Consider the following 18,495-nt stretch of genomic DNA (forward strand, 5'->3'; position numbering starts at 1 on the left):
ATTCAGTGAAGAAGGGTCAGAATATAAAATTAATACCCAGAAATCAGTTGTATTTTATATGCCAGTAATGAACTATCAGAAAGGAAAATTAAAAAAACAATCTCATTCACAATTGCTTCCAAAAGAATAAAATACCTGAGAACAAATCTAACCAAGGATGTAAAAGACCTGTACTCAGAAAATTACAAGACACTGAAGAAAGAAATTGAAGAAGACACAAATAAGTGGAAGTGCATACCATGTTCATTGATAGGAAGAATTAACATCATTAAAATGTCTATGCTTCCCAAAGCAATCTAGAGATTCATCCCAATTCCTATCAAGATTCCAACGACATGTTTCACAGAACTAGAACAAATATTTCAAAAATTTGTATAGAACCACAAAGGGCCCTGCACAACAATAGTGATCCTGAGAAAGAAGAACAAAGTTTGAGGAATCACACTACCTAATATCAAACTATACTGTAGGCCATAGTAATGAAAAGAGCATGGTACCTGCATAAAAACAGACACATAGATCAATGGGACAGAATAGAGAGCCTAGAAATAAACCCATACCTTTATAGTCCATTAATATTCAACAGAGGAAGCAAGCACATAGAATGGACTAAATATAGTTTATTCAATAAGTGGTGTGGAGAAAATAGGACAGATACATGCAGAAAAATGAAACTAGACCACTTTATTATGCCACACACAAGAGTAAATTCAAAATGGATTAAATATTTAAATATTAGACCCAAAACCATAAAAATCCTAGAAGAAAACATAGGCAATAAAATCTCCAATATTGATGATAGCAATATTTTATCTGATATATCTCCCAGGCAAAGGAAACAAAAAAATAAATAAATACACAAATGAGATTACATCAAACTAAAAAAAATTGCAAAGTAAGGGAAACCATCAACAAAATAAAAAGACAACACAACAACACAATGCTGTGAGATAACAGCATTTATCTAGGTGTAGTTATCTGACTGGACTGTGCAAGGCCAAGGCCCACACAGAATTTGACTGACCTTTGGCTCCCCCTCCCCCCACACACACACTTTTCTCCCCTCACTCACTCTGCTCCATCTACTCACCAACCCCTGTGCTCATCCTAGGTCCCATCCTAGGGCCTTTGTCCCTGCCATACCTCCACGGGCCCCATCCAGAGGTCTCTGCTCACTAGGTTTTTCACTGACACCAGTTCCCCATCCACAGTTCCTCTTACCTGCTGTGGTTTCCTACAAAGCACATACCACTTTCTGACATACTATCAAACTTCTATTTCATGTATTGATTACCCCTCCCACTGGAATATAGACTCTCAGCCCTGGGTCCCCAGCTCTGATAACAGACCTGAGGCACAGATGGTAGAAAATGAGGAGTCTGGGCCATGAGGAGCCATGGACAGCCCTGGAGAGGACCCTACCTTGACAGCATTTGCCTGTTTTTACTTCCCTAGGTCACTCCCACCTCCTTCAAGATTGGCTGAAAGCCTCCAGTACATAGGGCTATGAAGCAGAGCATAGAGCAGGGCCTTCAAAGTACCTTGAAGGACACAGCTGGGTTTGGGGACAGGTTCCCCAGTGAAGGAATCACAGAAGAGATGGCCCATGCCTGGCTGAAGAGAACACAAAAGCTCAACTTCTTTGCCTCAAGACAGGACAATTTGTGAGTGTTATTCTTCAGAACTCTTCCTCACTCCAATGCTGGGGAGCCAGGCTTAAGGCCACATTCACAGAGGTAGGGTTTAGCATCAGAGTTTCTCACTCTGGCTTAAGTTAACAACTCAAGTAGCCAGTGAGATCTTTCTGAGAAATGCTTAGTGATTCTGACCCTAAGGCTTTGCCTCACTGGGACCCTGAGCCCCCAATATTTTAAAGGGTCTTAGATGTCTCCAGCATCTGTTCTTGGAATTATATGAGACAGAAATTACTGCGCAAAATTGCCACCTTCCCTGAACAAGGAATAATAAGGGATGAGATATGAAAGTCTAAAGATCAGTTTCCTTACTATATAAAGATTTCCTACAAATCACCAAGAAACATAATGTAAACTTCCACTGGAAAAATGGACAAATATTAGAAGCAAACAGTTCACTAGAAAGGAATCATATTAGAAGGTGGTCATTACAATAACACATATACAAGTGCAGTAAGCTGCTAATTTTACATATTAGATTAATGAATACCAAAAGTTTAACAAAACATTGTTTGGTAAGGATGCATGCAAATGGACACAATACACTCTGCACAGTGTAGCTTGGCAACATCTATCCACTCACAAGTGCACATGCCCTTTGACCCAGCACCCACTCCAAGGAACCTCACTATGCAGAGTATGAGGACTTGAACACTGAGAAATATACACAAGGGTGGCAGGGGAGCAGAGAACAGAAGTAATCTCAGTGCTCACCCAAAAGGACTAACCACATAAATTAGAGTATACCCATGCAATGGGGACCCACGGCAGCTATTTTTAAAAAAACAAAGTCTGGCTGGTGTGGCTCAGTGGATTGAGCACCGAACTGAGAAGCAAAGAGTCACCGGTTCGATTCCCAGTCAGGGCACATGTGTGGGTTGTGGGCCAGGTCCCCAGTAGGGGACGTGTGAGAGGCAACCACACATTGATGTTTCTCTCCCTTGCTTTTTCTCTCCTTTCCCCTCTCTCTAAAAATAAAAATAAAATCATTTAAAAAAGAAAGCAGATCTGGATATGTTGACATGGAGTAACATAGCATGAAGACTGTTAAGATAAAAACGTAAGAGCCTACCAGCGGGTCGGGCGCACCAGCGGTCTGGCACACCGGGCGCCGGCAGAGAGAGCATACCCGCACACCAGCCCACAGCGGTAACCCTGGGGAAAGACCTGATTCCCACACCCAGGGCCCAAAGCTGAGGAGCCAGTGCGAACTCCACTGGCCAAGGAAGAAAAGCCAAACAAATCATCCTTCAGCCTGCCTCAACCAGCAAGAGCAGAAAAACCAGTTTGGCCACTTTGAAATCAAGAGACTTTTTAATTTGATTCTACTTTTTTAACAATTTTTAATTTTTTAAGTTTTATTGTTTTTATTCTCTTTTGATTTCTTTTTCCTCTCTTACCTGATCTCTTGTTTTATTCCTTCCTCCTTCCTGTCCTCCAATTTTATCTCTTCTTCCTTCCTTTGTCTGCCTTTTATATTTTTTACTTTTTAAAGTTTTTCCTAAATACCTACAAGTGAGACAAAATCCTGGATCTGTGAAAAGACCAAAGTTGAACCCAAAGAAGGGGCATCACAACAGATGGGACAGTGAGATAAATGTCACTCTGCTATTACAGAGAACCTGCAAGTTATTGCATATTTGTATTATTATTATTTTTCCAGTGTTCCTACGTCTTTTTTTAACAGTATTTTTATATCCCTCTTCTTTTTGTATAGCCTGGTTTGCTAGACTGGATATATTGTATGACCTGACAGCTTTCCCCTGATATCTCTTTCTATACTGTATTACTAACCTACTGTCCTTGAAATCACCTGTGTCCCATCAGCACACTACTAGATGTTCTGTACTCCGTATTCTTGTTACCTAGATCTCATAGACTCTGCCATATGAATGTTGCCATAATATTATTGTAAATAACTGCTGTTCCATGCAATTGTAATTACTTCACAACACACCCCCCCCCCCCCCCCCAGATCTTAGCTCATTTCAAAGTTTCCTGAACTCTATTACTGTAGTGGTTAACGCTATTCTCTCACACACTACACCTATTTACTATCCTTTACTCTCACCTTACCCCAGAATCTGACCGCCCACAACCTCCCTGCTTTATAGATCCAACTCACAATCCTTCCTCCCCCAACAACAGTCTTATGTTCTTTCGATCCTTTCTAAAAATCAGCTAGCTGGGTGGAAGACCACGGTTAACACTATACATAGTGAAAGGATCTCCTACATCTCCCCGACTTGCTACTACTGTAAATAGCATAGAATTCTCTGTAGCTCTCTTAAACCATTTTGCCTTCCCCTTCCAACTGAGGACAAAAAAGAATAGGTGGAGGAGGTGAACACCAGGATACCCACTGGAAGAGGAAACCCAACAACAAAGGAACCACTAACAGATAACAACAGAAGAAGGTGAAGGAAGGAGTAGTAACCACACAAACCTCAATCCAGGACTTATCTGGAGACACAACTAAACAGTAGAGACAGTACCCAAGACAAGCAACTGAACAAGATTTCTTTAAACCTTGTACACACAGAAGAACCAGCTTCAACACAACCTGCCCTCACCAGCACAACAAAATACAGAAGGTGGTGGACAAAGTGACCTACATTTAACCAGCTGGTGGGAAGGAACCACCAAAGAAAGACTCAACAACAACAATCAAAACCAAAAGGCAAACACAAAGCCAACTTAAACGACAGCCCAAGACCAGTGAGCTTGGGAGATCAAGGAAACAGCACCACTGAAACTCACTGCTATTCCACTAAAGAAGTTCACAACGTAAACCCAGGGAGACAGAAGAGATCAATATAAGAAGCTGAGGCGAACAAGAAGAGTCTCACAAACAATGGGAAGACAAAGAAATAATCCCCAAATGAAAGGAAAGGAGGAAGCCTCAGAAAGAATGCTAAATGAAATAGAGGCAACTCAACTATCAGATATTGAGTTCAAAGCAGTGATTGTCAGGAAGCTCAATGAGCTCACAATGAGCTACGAGAAACTACAGGGAAGCTACAATGAACTCAATGAAAACTACATCAGCATAAAAAAGGAAATAGAAACTCTCAACAAGGGCCAAGAGGAAATGAAGAATACAATTTCTGAACTGAAGAACACAGTAGAAGGAATGAAAAGCAGGATCGATGAAGCAGAAGATCGGATCAGCAAGCTAGAGGACAAAGTAGAAGAAAACACCAGGAAAGAGCAAGAAAAGGAAAAGAGGCTCAGAAAAAATGAAGAGGGATTAAGAGAAATGCAAGACAATATGAAACGTAATAATATCCGTATAATAGGGATACCAGAAGGAGAAGAAGAAGAACAAGGGATAGAAAACCTAGTTGAACAAGTGATGATGGAAAACTTCCCTAATTTGATGAGACAAAAAGTCACACAAATCCAGGAAACACAGAGAGTCCCAATCAAGAGGAACCCAAAGGGGCCTACCTCAAGACACATCATAATTAAAATGGCAAAATTTCAAGACAAAGAGAGAATCTTAAAGGCAGCAAGGGAGAAACAGGAAGTAACATACAAGGGGGCCCCAATAAGGCTAACAGCTGACTTCTCAATGGAAACACTCCAAGCCAGAAGAGAATGGAGAGAAATAACCCAAGTAATGAGAACCAGAGGCCTGCAACCACGACTACTTTACCCTGCAAGGCTCTCAATTAAGATAGATGGCCAAATAAGAAGCTTCTCAGGCAAAAGAAGTCAAAAAGAATACACCTCCACTAAACCAGCTCTGCAAGAGATGCTAAAGGGACTGCTTTAAGGAAAGAAAGGAAAAGAGAGAGTGAGAGAGGATCACACGTACATAAAAGGCAATGAATAAGTACCTATCAATAATAACCTTAAACGTAAATGGATTAAATGCTCCAATCAAAAGACATAGAATAGCTGATTGGATAAGAAAACATGATCCACACATATGCTGCCTACAAGAGACCCACCTCAGGATAAAGGATCTGCACAGGTTGAAAGTGAAGGGCTGGAAACAAATTTTCCAAGCAAATGGACAGGAAAAAAAAGCCGGGGTAGCAATACTCATATCTGACAAAATAGACTTCCAAAGAAGGATGATAAAGAGAGACCCAGAAGGTCATTTCATAATACTCAAGGGAAGAATTCACCAAGAAGACATAAATATTGTAAATATATATGCACCCAACATAGGAACACCCAAATACATGAAGAAAATCTTAGAGGACGTCAAGAAAGATATGGAGAGCAACACAATTATAGTGGGGGATTTTAACACCCCACTATCAAAAATGGACAGATCTTCCAAAAAAAATATCAACAAAGATATTGTGGCATTGAACAATACCCGAGACGAAATGGGCTTTACTGATATTTACAGAACCCTCCATCCCAAAGAAGCTAAATACACACTTTTTCAAATGTACATGGAACATTTTCAAAGATTGACCACATGATAGGACACAAAACAAGCCTCAACAATTTCAAAAAATTTGAAATCATACCAAGCAATTTCTCGGATCACAAGGGACTGAAACTAGAAATCAACCCCAAGGAAAAAAACCCAAAACACTCAAACTCATGGAGATTAAACAGCATGCTATTAAACAATGAATGGGTCAAGAATGATATTAGGGAAGAAATCAAACGGTTTTTGGAAACAAATGAAAATGAACTCACAACAACCCAAAACTTATGGGACACGGTGAAGGCAGTCCTGAGAGGGAAGTTCATAGCGATACAGGCCCACCTAAAAAAGTTAGAAACATTCCAAACAAACAACCTAACCCTACGTCTACAAGAACTCGAGGAACAACAACAAAGACAGCCCAGAGCAAGCAGAAGGAAGGAAATAACCAAGATCAGAGCAGAATTAAATGACATAGAGACTAAAAGCACAATTCTAAAGATCAATGAATCCAAGAGTTGGTTCTTTGAAAAGATAAACAAAATCGACAAGCCTTTAAGCAGACTCATCTAGAAAAAAAGAGAGAAAACCCTAATAAACACAATCAGAAATGAAAGAGGAGAGATTACAACAGATACCACAGAAATACAAAGCATTGTAAGAAATTACTACAAAGAGCTGTATGCCAAGAAATTTGAAAACCTAGATGAAATGGACAAATTTCTAGAAAAACATAATCTACCAAAACTCAATAAAATGGAAGCAGAAAGTCTGAACAAACCAATAACAGCAAAAGAAATTGAAGCAGTAATCAAAAAACTCCCAACACACAAAAGCCCTAGACCAGATGGTTTCACAGGAGAATTCTACAAAGCATTTAAGGAAGAACTAACACCTATCCTTCACAGACTATTTCAAAAAATCCAAAAAGATGGAAGACTCCCAAACTCCTTTTATGAGGCCAACATCATCTTAATTCCAAAACCAGATAAAGACACAACAAAGAAAGAAAACTACAGGCCAATATCGCTGATGAACATTGACGCTAAAATCTTCAACAAGATACTGGCAAACCGCATCCAACAGTACATTAAGAAGATCATACACCATGACCAAGTGGGATTCATTCTAGGGATGCAAGGATGGTACAATATTCGCAAATCAGTAAATGTAATACATCACATAAACAAAAACAAAGACAAAAACCACATGATCATATCAATAGATGCAGAAAAAGCATTTGATAAGGTACAGCACCCATTTATGATAAAAACACTCAGCAAAGTGGGAATAGAGGGAGCATTCCTCAACATAATAAAGGCCATATATGAGAAACATACAGCCAACATTATACTCAATGGGCAAAAATTAAAATTTTTTCCACTAAGATCAGGAACAAGACAAGGATGTCCACTTTCACCACTTCTATTCAATATAGTACTGGAAGTTCTAGCCACAGCAATCAGACAAGAAAAAGAAATAAAAGGAATCCAAATGGGAAAGGAGGAAACAAAACTGTCACTGTTTGCAGATGACATGATAGTGTACATAGAAAATCCTATAGACTCCACCAAAAAACTGCTTGGCCTAATAAATGAATTTGGCAAAACAGTGGGATACAAAGTCAATATCCAGAAATCAAAGGCATTTCTGTACACCAACAATGAAACAGCAGAAGCAGAGATCAAGAAAAAAATCCCATTTGAGATAGCAAAAAGAAAAATAAAATACCTAGGAATAAACCTAACCAAAGAGGTAAAAGACCTGTATTCAGAAAACTACATACCACTGAGGGGAGAAATCAAGGAAGACACAAACAAACGGAAACATATACCGTGTTCATGGATGGGAAGAATTAATATCATCAAAATGTCCATACTACCCAAAGCAATTTACACATTCAATGCAATACCTATTAAAGTACCAATGGCATATTTCACAGACATAGAACAAACACTTCAACAATTTATATGGAACCATAAACAACCCTGAATAGCTGCTGTAATTTTGAGAAAGAAGAGTAAAGTAGGAGGGATCACAATACCTGACACTAAACTATACTACAAGGCCACTGTAATCAAAATTGCCTGGTACTGGCATAAAAACAGGCACATGGACCAATGGAGCAGAACAGAGAGCCCAGAAATAAATCCAAGCCTCTACGGTCAATTAATATTTGACAAAGGAAGCAGCAACATAAAATGGAATAAAAATAGCCTCGTCAACAAATGGTGTTGGGAGAACTGGACAGCTCCGTGCAAAAAAATGAAACTCGAGCACCAACTTACATCTTATACAAAAATAGATTCAAGGTGGATAAAAGACTTAAATATAAAACGTGACACCATTAAAGTCCTAGAAGAGAACATAGGTAGGAAAATCTCAGATATTTTACGCAGAAACTTTTTTACTGACTTGTCTCCTAGAGCAAGGGACATAAAGGAAAGAATAAACAAATGGGACCTCATCAAAATTAAAAGCTTTTACACAGCTAAAGAAAACAGTATCAAAATAAAAAGAGAACCAACTATATGGGAAAACATATTTCCCAATGATACCTCAGACAAGGGTTTAATCTCCAAAATATATAAAGAACTTACACGGCTCCACTCTAAGAAGACAAGTAACCCAATTAAAAAATGGGCAAAGGACTTGAACAGACACTTCTCCAAGGAGGACATACAGAAAATCCAAAGACACGTGAAACGATGCTCAATATCGCTAGCCATCAGAGAGGTGCAGATTAAAACCACAATGAGATACCACTTCACACCAGTCAGAATGGCCATCATAAACAAAGCAACAAACAACAAGTGTTGGAGAGGCTGTGGAGAAAGGGGGTCCCTAGTGCACTGTTGGTGGGACTGCAGACTGGTACAACCACTATGCAAAGCAGTTTGGAACTTCCTCAGAAAACTAAAAATGGATCTGCCTTTTGACCCAGCAATTCCACTGCTGGGACTCTATCCTAAGAATACTAAAACACCAATTCAAAAGAACCTATACATCCCAATGTTCATAGCAGCACAATTTACAATAGCTAGGTGCTGGAAGCAACCTAGATGCCCATCAGTAAATGAATGGATCAAAAAACTATGGTACATTTACACAATGGAATTCTACGCAGCAGAAAGAAAGAAGGAGCTCCTACCCTATGCAACAGCATGGATGGAGCTGGAAAGCATTATGCTAAGCGAAACAAGCCAGGCAGTGAAAGACAAATACCACATATCACCTTTAACAGGAATCTAAACAACAAAACAAAACAAAACAAAAAACTAGCATAATATAACCAAAGACACTGAAATAGGGGATAGTCTGACAGTGACCAGAGGGGAGAGAAGAGGGAATTTCAGGGGGGAATGGGTAGGGTTTACAGGAACAAATTTGGAGGACACATGGACAAAAACTAGGGGTGGGGGTTAATGGGGGGCAAGGGGGGAGGGTTGGGTGGGTGGGCTGGAATGGGAGTAGGGGGAGAAAACTGTACTTGAACAATGATTAAAATAAAAAAAAAAGGTAAGAGCCTCACTGCCTCAAAGAAAGGGAACTGGGTGTCAGAGATGTGAAAGATACTTAGTTTTCACTGTATATTGACCCTGTTATGTGCCATTTTCTTTTCACTTTTTGCTTTAGTATTTTTAAGTATATTTTATTGCTTATGCTATAATACTTATCTCAATTTTTTCTCCCCTTTATTCCCACTCATTCCTGCATACTACCACCCTCTAGCATCCCCCTTCACCTTAGTTCATGCCCATAGGTTATACATATAAGTTCTTTGGCTTCTTTATTTCCTATACTGTTCTTAACTTTTTCCTATCTATTTTATTCCTATCAATTATGCTTCTTATTCCCTGTACCTTTTCCCTGACATTCTCCCCCTTCTCCTCCCCACTGATAATCTTCCATGTGATCTCCATTTCTGTGATTCTGTTCCTGTTCTAGTTGTTTGCTCAGGTTTTCTTTGTTTTTTAGATTCAGTTGGGTTGACAGTTCTGAGCTTGTTGTCATCTTACTGTTCATAGCTTTTGATCTTCTTCTATTCCTTGGATAAGTCTCTTTAACATTTCATATAATAAAGAGTTGGTGATGACAAACTCCTTTAACTTGACCTTATCTGGGAAGCACTTTATCTGCCTTTCCATTCTAAATGATAGCTTTGCTGGATAGACTAATCTTGGATGTAGGTCCTTGTCTTTCTTTTTTTCATGTATATATAGATTTTCTTTCATAAATCCTATTAATTTTCAGTTACCAGACCTTGTATTTTGTTTTTTCAATGTTTTTTACACTTCTTTTTAATTTTATTGTTGTTTAACTACAGTTGTCTTCCTTTTCCCCCACCTCTCCCTCCCAACCCAGGCATCCCTACCTCCCTCCCCTGATCCCACCCCTCTTCTTGATTTTGTACAATGTCCTTTATAGTTGTTCCTGAAAACCTTTCATGCTTCCCTCCCCCATTATCCACTCCCATCTTCCCTCTGATTGCTGTCATTTTGTCCTTAATGTCCATCTCTCTGGTTATATTTTGCTCACTTGTTTGTTTTGTTGATTAGATTTCACTTATAGGTGAGATCATATGGTATTTGTCTTTCACTGCCAGGTTTATTTCACTTAGTATAATACTCTCCAGATCCATCCATGCTGTCCCAAAGGGCAGGAACTTTCTTTCTACTGCATAGCGTTCCATCTTGTAAATGTACCATAGTTTTTTTGATCCATTCATTTACTGATGGACACTTAGGTTGCTTCCAGCAATTGGCTATTGTAAATTCTGCTGCTATGAACATTTGGGGTGCATAGGTTCTTTTGGATTGGTGTCTCAGGGCTCTTAGGATATAATCCTGGCAGTGGAATTGCTGGGGGAAAAGGCAGTTTAATTTTTGGTTTTCTGAGGAAATTGCATACTGTTTTCCATAGTAGCTGCACCAGTCTGCAATCCCACCAACAGCGCACTAGGGTTCCCTTTTCTCCACATCCTCTCCAACACTTGTTTGTTGCTTTGTTTATGCTGGCCATTCTGACCATCTCACTGTGGTTTTAATTTGCATCTCTTTGATGGTTTGTCATAATTAGCATCTTTTCATATGTCTCTGGACCCTTTGCATGTCCTCCTTGGAGAAGTATCTGATCAGGTCTTTTCCCATTTTTTAAATGGGTTTTTGGTCTTCCTACAGTGGACTTGTGTGAGTTCCTTATATATTTTGGAGATCAAACCCTTGCCTGAGATATCATTGGGAAATAACATACAGTTATTTCCCATACAGTTCACTCCCTTTTAATTTTATTAATGTTTTCTTTAGCCATGCAGAAGCTTTTTATTTTGATGAGATCCCATTTGTTTATTCTTTCTTTGACATCTCTAGCTCTAGGGGACATATCAGTGAAAATATTGCTGTGTGGAATATCTGAGATTTTCCTGCCTATGTTCTCTTCTAGGACTTTTATAGTTTCACAACTTATATTTAAGTCTTTTATTCACCTTGAATTTATTTTTGCGTATGGTGTAAGTTGGTGGTTCAGTTTCAGTTTTTTTTGCATTTAGCTGTCCAGCTCTCACAACACCATTTGTTGAAGAGGCTATTTTTACTCCATTTTATGCTTCTTCCCCCTTTGTCAAATATTAATTGACCATACAAACTTGGGTTTATTTATGGGCTCTCTATTCTGTTCCATTGGTCTATGTGTCTGTCTGCTCTTATGCCAGTAGAAGGCTGTTGTGATTACAGTAGCCTTGTAATACAGTTTGATATCAGGTATTGTGATCCCTCCTACTTTGCTCTTCTTTCTCAAAATTGCTGAGGCTATTCAGGGACATTTATGGTCCATATAAATTTTTGAAATGTTTATTCTAAATCTGTGAAATATGTCATCAGTATTTTAATAGAGTTGTGCTGGATCTATACATTGCTTTGGGTAGTATAAACATTTTGATGATGTTAATTCTTCCAACCCGTGAACACGGTATATGCTTCCATTTGTTTGTGTCTTCCTTAATTTCTTTCTTCAGTATTGTATAGTTTTCTGAGTACAAGTCTTTTACCTCCTTGGTTCAGTTTATTCCTAGGTATTTTATTTTTCTTGTTACTATAGAAAATGGGATTTTTTCCCCTGATTTCTGTTTCTGATATTTCATTGGTGGTATACAGAAATGTCTTTGATTTCTAAATATTGACTTTGTATCCACCTATTTTGCTGAACTCATTTATTAGGTTGAGCAGATTTTTGGTGAAGTCTATAGGATTTTCTATGTATGCTATCATGTCATCTGCAAACAATGACAGTTTTGTTTCCTCTTTTCAATTTGAATGCCTTTTATTTCCTTTTCTTGTCTGATGGATGTGGTTAGGACTTCCAATACTATGTTGAATAGAAGTGGTGAAAGTGGACAACCTTGTCTTCTTCACAATCTTAGTGGAAAAGATTTTAGTTTTTGCCCATTGAGTATGATGTTGGCTGTAGGTCTCTCATATGTGGTCTTTATTAGGTTGAGGAATGCTCCGTCTTTTCCCACTTTGCTGAGTGTTTTAATAATAAATGGGTGCTGTACCTTTTCAAATGTTTTTTCTGCCTCTCCTGATATGATTGTGTGATTCTTATCTTTGCTTTTGTTTATGTGATGTATTACACTTGCTGATTTGTGAATATTGTACCAACCTTACATCCCTAGGAAGAATCCCACTTGATCATGGTGTAAGATGCTTTTAACGTATTGCTGGATGTGGTTTGCCAATATTTTGTTGATGATTTTAACATCTATGTTCATTGGCAATATTGGCCTCTAGTTGTCTCTGTTGTGTCTCTGTGGGATTTGGAGATTAGGATGATGCTGGCCTCATAAAAAGTGTTTGGGAGTCTTCTGTCTACTTGGATTTTTTTTAATAGTCTGTGAAGGATAGGGGTTAGCTCTTCCTTAAGTGCTTTGTAGAATTCCCCTGTGAAACCGTCCACTCCAGGGCTTTTGTGTGTCAGGAGATTTTTGATTACTACTTCAGTTTTGTCAGCTGTTATTGGTCTGTTCGGACTTTCTGTTGCTTCTTCATTCAGTTTTAGAAGACGCTATTTTTCTAGAAATTTGTCCATTTCATCTAGGTTTTCAAATTTCTTGGCATATAGTTCTTCAGACTAATTTCTCACAATCTTTTGTATTTCTGTGGTATCAATTGTGATCTCTCCTCTTTCATTTCTGATTGTGTTTATTTGGGTCTTCTCTCTTTTTTTTTCTTGATGAGTCTACTTGAAGGCTTGTTTATTTTGTTTATCTTTTCAAAGAACCAGGTCCTGGGATTTTGATCCTTAGAACTGTGCTTTTAGTCTCAATGTCATTTAATCTTCTCTGATCTTGGTTATTTCCTTCCTTCTACTTGATGGACTGTATTTGATATTGTTCCTTCAATTCTTGTAGGTGTAGGGTTAGGTTGTTTATTTGAAATGTTTCTATCTTTTTTAGGTAGGCCTGTATCCCTATGAACTGCCCTCTCAGGACTGCCCTCACTGTGTTCCATAAGTTTTGGGTTGTTCTGAGTTCATTTTCATTTGTTTCCAGAAACTTTTTAATTTCTTCCTTGATCTCATTCTTGACCCATTCGTTGTTTAATCACATGCTACTCAATCTCTATGAATTTGAGTGGTTTTTAGTTTTTCCCTTGAGTCTGGTTTCTAGTTTCAGTCCCTTGTGGTCACAGAAAATGCTTAATATGATTTCAATTTTCTTGAATTTGTTGAGGCTTGTTTTGTGTCCTATCATGTGGTCTATCTTTGAGAATGTTCCATTTATATTTGAAAAGAATGTGTATTTTGCTTCTTTGGGATGAAAGGTTCTATATATATTAGTTAAGTTCACTTGATGACATTGTTTAATGCCACAACATCTTTGTTGATATTTGGTTTGGAAGACCTATCCATTTTTGACAGTGGTGTGTTGAAATCCCCTACTATAATTGTGTTGCTATCAATATCTTTCTTGAATTCCCCAAGATTTTCCTTATGTATTTGGGTGCTCCTATGTTGGGTGCATATGTGTTGTTTATAATATTTATTTCTTGATGGACTCTTCCCTTGAGTCCTTCTGGGTCTCTTTTTATGGTCCTTGTTTTTAATCTATTTTGTCTGATATGAGTATTGCCACCCTGGCTTTTCTTTCCTGTCCATTTGCTTGGAATATTTTTCCCAACCCTTCACTTTCAGTTTGTGAAGGTCTTTTGTTCTGAGTTGGGTCTCTTGTAGGCAACATATGTGTGGGTCATATTTTCTTATCCATTCAGCTACCCTATGTCTTCTGATTGGAGCATTTAATCCATTAACATTTAAGGTTATTATTTATAGGTATTTGTGTTATTTTCTCCCTTTGTGCCTGAGTTCCTCTCTTTCACTCCTTTCCTTCCTCTTCTTATAGTAATCCCTTTAGTACTTGTAGGTCTTGTTTGGTGGAGATGTATTCTTTCAGTCTTCTTTTGTCTGGGAATATATTTATTTTGCCTTCCATTTTATTTGATAGCCTCAAATACCTCAAAATTACTAGGTAGAGTAATTTTGGTTACAGGCCTTTGTTTTTCATTACTTGGTATATCTCTTGTCATTCTTTTCTGGATTGGAGTGTTTCTGTTAAGAAGTAAGCTGCTAGCCTTATTGGAGCCCCTTTATATGTTACTTCTTATTTCTCCCTTGCTGCTTTTAAGATTCTCTCTTTGCCTTTAATACTTGGCATTTTATTATGATATGTCTTGGGGTTGGCCTCTTTGGGTTCATCTTGACTGGGACTGTCTGTGCTTCCTGAGTTTGTACGTTTTTTTTCCCTCTCCAGGTTTGAAAAGTTTTCTGTCATTATTTTTTTCAAAGAGGATTTTTATCCCTTGTTCCTTTTCTGCTCCCTTTGGTATTCCTATGATTTGAATGTTGTTGCATTTAATGATATTTTGGAGCTCCCTTAAGCTATCTTCATATTTTTGTAGTCTTTTTTCATGCAGCTGCTCTGCCTGAGTGTTTCTTTCCAGTTTTTCTTCCAGCTCACTAAGTCAGTCCTCTGCTTCAACTAGCTGGCCTGTAATTCCTCTTAGTGTTTTTTTTTTTTAATTCAGAGATTATATTGTTGATTTCTTCCTGGTTTTTGTTTATAGATTCTATTTCCCATTTCATACTGTTGTGATTCTCACTCAGTTCCTTGTCATTGTCTGTGAGTTCCTTGAGCATTTTTATAACCATTATTTTGGGGGTTTCTTTTAGTTTTTATTTATTTTTTTTTAGAGAGGGGGAAGGGAAGGAGAAAGAGAGAGAAAAACATCAATGTGTGGTTGCCTGTCATGCACTCCATGCTGATGACCTGGTCTGCAAACCAGGCATGTGCCCCAAATAGGAATCAAACCAGCGACCCTTTGGTTCACAGCCCACTGCTCAATCCACTAAGCCACACCAGCCAGGGCTATAAGCATTATTTTGAATTCTATATCTGATAGTTTGCTTACCTCCATTTCATTTAGTTCTTTTAGTAAGGAGTTTTCCATTAGTTTTGATTGCAGGTTCTTTTTTTATCTCCTCATTTTAGGTGATTCTTTTTGTTCATTTCTGTGCTTCCTGATATTTCACTTTGCTAGCTGTCTTTGTAGGGTAAACTTCTATGGTAGGAATTTTATGGGATTCAGTGGTGTGGTCTCTTTGATCTCCTTGTCTGGATGCTCTTGGTTTGCACTTTCTTCTGTTTGTGTGGGCTCTCCTGCTGTACTTGGGTTTTTACATTTTGTTGATTCATTTGTTGATGGTTTCTCTCCTCTAGAAAATATACTGATGTTCTCAGCTCCCACCTCTTTTTTTTTTTTATGTGATCAGTGCCAGGCGTCAGGCAAAATGGATTAAGACAGCAGGGGAGTATTCTATGGGATTTAAACTACCAACAAGTAAAGAAGAGATAGGAGATTCTTTGGATAAGTATAGCATTAACTGTGCTATTTCACCCAACTAGCCACTTTTCATAAAAGGTGAAAAAGAGATAAGACTCTTGTTAGAGAGGAAGAAGATTGTGAGCTGAATCCAGAAAACAGAATGTTTTTGCAAGGTTAGATGATGAGATATAGTAAGAGCAAAAGATAGAATGTAGGCATAGTGTGAGAAAGAATAGAGTTAACCACAACAACGATAAATTGAAGGAATAAAGTGAAGTAGGCTAAGATCAGGGAGGGTTGCTGTGTAGTATGTACAATTGTATGGAACAACAATTATTTACAATAGTACTGAAACAACAATAATATGACAAGAAATATATGATTTGGATAACAAAAATAGAAAGTACACAATTAAGAGTAGTATGTTATTGGGACACAAGTGAAGTGAAAGAAGGAAAATTAAAATACAATATGAAAGAGAGAATAACAAAAACCAGTCAAACAATGCAATTAGAAATAAAATGAAGAAAACTAAACAGAAAGAAGAGAAATAAAGAAAATACTAATAAAATAAAAGAAGTAAAAATAATGAAATAATAATAATAATAATACAAGTAAACAATAAAATGCCACTTCTATGGGATTGTCTCAGTTTCTCAGTTTTGGGGGTTAGTTAGCCTTGTTCTCCCCCTTTGGATCTGTCTCTGGACCTTTCACCATTCCATGTCTTCTTGTCTCACTTGGGGGAAGAAAAAATAAATACAGAGAGGAAAGAAAAAATAAGTCTCCTGCTGACTTTAAACCATTGAGCGAGTTCTGATGGTCTTCCTGGATGACACAGGAAGAGTGGGGTTTGGCTTCAATTTTCTCCCTTCCTATGGTTTTGTGAGGATGGGGACCAGGTCTGGGTCACAATATTCATAGTTGTCCAGCTTCCAGCCCAGGTCCTCCATGAGCTGCTAAGCTCCCACTGTCCATCTGCACCAGACCTGTGCCTTTAATCCACCAGTTGCACCAAGGTCTGTGTGGTGCACCTCCTATTTGCTCTTTGTGAGCCCACCATGGCTGGAGCCTGCTGTGGGACAGGAAGCACCAATCAATCACTGGGTGTGCAGTGCCACTCAGCCTTTGGGTGAGCAGCTTGAGTCAAGCTCTAAGCATGGCTAAAATCAGCCTCAGGGCCAGTGGCATGGCAAGCAGCCACAATCAGCCACAGGGTGAGCAGCATGACTCAGCTGCAGAGTCAAACACAGGCACTCAGCTGGAATCCTGCCTTCCGTGACTTGGAATACTTCTTTCCAGCCCCTTCTTGCCTGTAATGTTTCTTTTGAGAAATCAGCTGATAGTCTTATGGGAAGTCCTTTGTAGGTAGCTCTTTCCTTTTCTCTTGCTTTTAAGATTCTCTCCGTAACTTTAATCTTCAGTAATGTAATTGTGATGTGCCTTGGTCTGTTCTCCTTAGATCCAACTTCTTTGGAACTCTCAGCTCTCTGGACTTCCTGGAGGTGTGTTTCATTTGCCAGATTAGGGATGTTTTTCTTCATTATTTGTTCAAACAAGTTTTTAATTTCTTGCTCTTCCTCTTCTTCTTCTGTCACCCCTGTGATTCAGTTGTTGGAACATTTAAAGTTGTCCCAGAGGTTCCTAAACCTCCATCTTGGCCAGTCAGTTATGTGACATTTTCAAGAAAAAAGGGTTTAACAGTGTGAAATACTAACACATGTTTTCCTGAGGTGCAGGCAATGAGAGTGAAGTGATGGGAGCAAGTGAGGAGGGCCCCAGGCTCACCGGCAAGGGGATAGGCAGCAATGCCATTGGAGATGACAGGGAGAGGGAGGAGGAGGGGTTCCCACCACCCGAAGCTGAGAGAGGTTACAGCAGTATATTGGGGTTCCACCAGATTCAGACACTGAGGCCAAGTCCACCATGGCCAGTGTGGGCAGAGGCAGATGGAGCTAGGCTGTACAGCCTGCTAATGGAACCCCAAGAGTTGTTTCCTTAGGGACCTGAGGATTAACCTGGAAAGATCCATAGGATAGGGTGGAATTAAGAGACTGGGAATTAGAATTCACTCCAAAGTGACCTCCCTTAAGAAGACAGGCCCACACACTTACCTTTGAAACAATCTCCAGTGTCTCTGACAGTTACATGTGTGATTCCTTGACTCATATCTACCTTCACACATACAACTATCAGCTCCAAAAGGGAAGTCAGTACATCCTTTTATTTTTGTCTTATTTTATTTTTATTCCATTTATTCTACTTTAGTATAATATACATAGAAGCACACACACAAGCCACAGGTGCACAGCTCACTGAAGTTCCATATAGTATACACACCTGTGTAAACACAATTACACTCTAGCTACTTCTTCCATCACTCACCCCCACCCCTCAGTGTGACTACTGTCCTTTCAACAACTTAGATTCATTTTATTGGCTTTTGAATTTTCTATATGCTCAATAGGTTTATATGTGCTCTTCTCTACATCAGAATCATTTCTGTGAGGTTTAGTCCATGATGCATGTG

The sequence above is a fragment of the Phyllostomus discolor genome, chromosome 9, assembly GCF_004126475.2.
Source record: "Phyllostomus discolor isolate MPI-MPIP mPhyDis1 chromosome 9, mPhyDis1.pri.v3, whole genome shotgun sequence".
NCBI lineage: Eukaryota > Metazoa > Chordata > Mammalia > Chiroptera > Phyllostomidae > Phyllostomus > Phyllostomus discolor.